Genomic DNA, 3,820 nt, shown 5'->3' on the forward strand with positions numbered 1-3,820 from the left:
CCCCCCCAACAATTTACCCCCAGAATACCAAAATCAAGTCCTCTGTACACTGTCCCTGGTCTGCAGTCTGGCACTGATTGGAGGGATGGCTAAAAAACAAGGAAGAGAGCCAAAAATAACAAAAAATGGGGTAAATCTCAAGTAAATGACAGTCACCTGAACCCTATACCTTGCTCAGGTAACAGATCCATGACAAAAAAGCCCTTAAAATGAACAGGAATGGCCTAATCCATGCCTACCTGAATCACTACAGGGGAGACGAGGCCATTAGAATTTCAGCCACTAATACATGCGTTCCAATGGGAGAGTTGAGGAAACAAATATGCAATTATCTCAAGAATAAAAAGTTCAAGCCATACAAACTTACCTTCAAATGATAGCCTAATATGTCCAGTCTCGGCAAATTCCTTGGCAAGAATTTCTATACGGCTAATCTTTTGATACACCCCCCTAATTAGAGCCCTTGGATTGGCCCATTTGGCTGAAAACAGCATTCTGGCGACGATACCACTATTTCAGGGGGGTGCGGAAACCCCCTCGATGGAGAAAGGTCATTTTTTACAACTAATTCTACCAGTGTAGGCTCTTTCCTACTGCAGCCACTCCCAAAATGCCCAGATTTCACATAAAATCCCACCAAGAAAGGCTTTTCAATGGTTTAAAGCCTTGTTTTTATTTGAGATCTCTCACCGTGGGCTCTAGGCGCCTGCGCTAATGCTTACGTCACCCCTTCTAGTAAATTCAAGTTCACAATTGACAGATGTCAATCATATAACCCACTGCGGGGTAGGGGTGTGAAGTAAAAACCATCAATATCAAAGACCTCTGATAAGAAACACTCCCCTGGGGATTGATGACCTACCTGTGCCAGGCCTGCACTGTGGACCTGGGCTAGGGATGCTGGCTACAGGTGGAATTTGACAGAAACAAGTGAATAAAGCCAAAAGTTGGTCACCTAAGCTAATGGAGACATTGTTCCCTTCACTTAGACTCCTACATCCCCTTTCTAGACACTTTCAAGGCAAGCCTAAAGTCTATTCAAGGGCCCTGAAAGGTATATAATGACTACTCGTGTGGATAGGGACAATCATAGAAAAGGCAAAAAGAATGAAAAAGAGTGTTGCAAGGCTAAATCACAACATTCACCTGGTCTAGGACCCCTCCCATAGGGGAATCACCCCCCCCCCCCCAACAATTTACCCCCAGAATACCAAAATCAAGTCCTCTGTACACTGTCCCTGGTCTGCAGTCTGGCACTGATTGGAGGGATGGCTAAAAAACAAGGAAGAGAGCCAAAAATAACAAAAAATGGGGTAAATCTCAAGTAAATGACAGTCACCTGAACCCTATACCTTGCTCAGGTAACAGATCCATGACAAAAAAGCCCTTAAAATGAACAGGAATGGCCTAATCCATGCCTACCTGAATCACTACAGGGGAGACGAGGCCATTAGAATTTCAGCCACTAATACATGCGTTCCAATGGGAGAGTTGAGGAAACAAATATGCAATTATCTCAAGAATAAAAAGTTCAAGCCATACAAACTTACCTTCAAATGATAGCCTAATATGTCCAGTCTCGGCAAATTCCTTGGCAAGAATTTCTATACGGCTAATCTTTTGATACACCCCCCTAATTAGAGCCCTTGGATTGGCCCATTTGGCTGAAAACAGCATTCTGGCGACGATACCACTATTTCAGGGGGGTGCGGAAACCCCCTCGATGGAGAAAGGTCATTTTTTACAACTAATTCTACCAGTGTAGGCTCTTTCCTACTGCAGCCACTCCCAAAATGCCCAGATTTCACATAAAATCCCACCAAGAAAGGCTTTTCAATGGTTTAAAGCCTTGTTTTTATTTGAGATCTCTCACCGTGGGCTCTAGGCGCCTGCGCTAATGCTTACGTCACCCCTTCTAGTAAATTCAAGTTCACAATTGACAGATGTCAATCATATAACCCACTGCGGGGTAGGGGTGTGAAGTAAAAACCATCAATATCAAAGACCTCTGATAAGAAACACTCCCCTGGGGATTGATGACCTACCTGTGCCAGGCCTGCACTGTGGACCTGGGCTAGGGATGCTGGCTACAGGTGGAATTTGACAGAAACAAGTGAATAAAGCCAAAAGTTGGTCACCTAAGCTAATGGAGACATTGTTCCCTTCACTTAGACTCCTACATCCCCTTTCTAGACACTTTCAAGGCAAGCCTAAAGTCTATTCAAGGGCCCTGAAAGGTATATAATGACTACTCGTGTGGACAGGGACAATCATAGAAAAGGCAAAAAGAATAAAAAAGAGTGTTGCAAGGCTAAATCACAACATTCACCTGGTCTAGGACCCCTCCCATAGGGGAATCACCCCCCCTCCCCAACAATTTACCCCCAGAATACCAAAATCAAGTCCTCTGTACACTGTCCCTGGTCTGCAGTCTGGCACTGATTGGAGGGATGGCTAAAAAACAAGGAAGAGAGCCAAAAATAACAAAAAATGGGGTAAATCTCAAGTAAATGACAGTCACCTGAACCCTATACCTTGCTCAGGTAACAGATCCATGACAAAAAAGCCCTTAAAATGAACAGGAATGGCCTAATCCATGCCTACCTGAATCACTACAGGGGAGACGAGGCCATTAGAATTTCAGCCACTAATACATGCGTTCCAATGGGAGAGTTGAGGAAACAAATATGCAATTATCTCAAGAATAAAAAGTTCAAGCCATACAAACTTACCTTCAAATGATAGCCTAATATGTCCAGTCTCGGCAAATTCCTTGGCAAGAATTTCTATACGGCTAATCTTTTGATACACCCCCCTAATTAGAGCCCTTGGATTGGCCCATTTGGCTGAAAACAGCATTCTGGCGACGATACCACTATTTCAGGGGGGTGCGGAAACCCCCTCGATGGAGAAAGGTCATTTTTTACAACTAATTCTACCAGTGTAGGGTCTTTCCTACTGCAGCCACTCCCAAAATGCCCAGATTTCACATAAAATCCCACCAAGAAAGGCTTTTCAATGGTTTAAAGCCTTGTTTTTATTTGAGATCTCTCACCGTGGGCTCTAGGCGCCTGCGCTAATGCTTACGTCACCCCTTCTAGTAAATTCAAGTTCACAATTGACAGATGTCAATCATATCACCCACTGCGGGGTAGGGGTGTGAAGTAAAAACCATCAATATCAAAGACCTCTGATAAGAAACACTCCCCTGGGGATTGATGACCTACCTGTGCCAGGCCTGCACTGTGGACCTGGGCTAGGGATGCTGGCTACAGGTGGAATTTGACAGAAACAAGTGAATAAAGCCAAAAGTTGGTCACCTAAGCTAATGGAGACATTGTTCCCTTCACTTAGACTCCTACATCCCCTTTCTAGACACTTTCAAGGCAAGCCTAAAGTCTATTCAAGGGCCCTGAAAGGTATATAATGACTACTCGTGTGGACAGGGACAATCATAGAAAAGGCAAAAAGAATAAAAAAGAGTGTTGCAAGGCTAAATCACAACATTCACCTGGTCTAGGACCCCTCCCATAGGGGAATCACCCCCCCCCCCCAACAATTTACCCCCAGAATACCAAAATCAAGTCCTCTGTACACTGTCCCTGGTCTGCAGTCTGGCACTGATTGGAGGGATGGCTAAAAAACAAGGAAGAGAGCCAAAAATAACAAAAAATGGGGTAAATCTCAAGTAAATGACAGTCACCTGAACCCTATACCTTGCTCAGGTAACAGATCCATGACAAAAAAGCCCTTAAAATGAACAGGAATGGCCTAATCCATGCCTACCTGAATCACTCTACAGGGGAGACGATGACATAGA

The sequence above is a fragment of the Branchiostoma floridae genome, chromosome 3 (genome assembly GCF_000003815.2).
Source record: "Branchiostoma floridae strain S238N-H82 chromosome 3, Bfl_VNyyK, whole genome shotgun sequence".
Lineage (NCBI taxonomy): Eukaryota > Metazoa > Chordata > Leptocardii > Amphioxiformes > Branchiostomatidae > Branchiostoma > Branchiostoma floridae.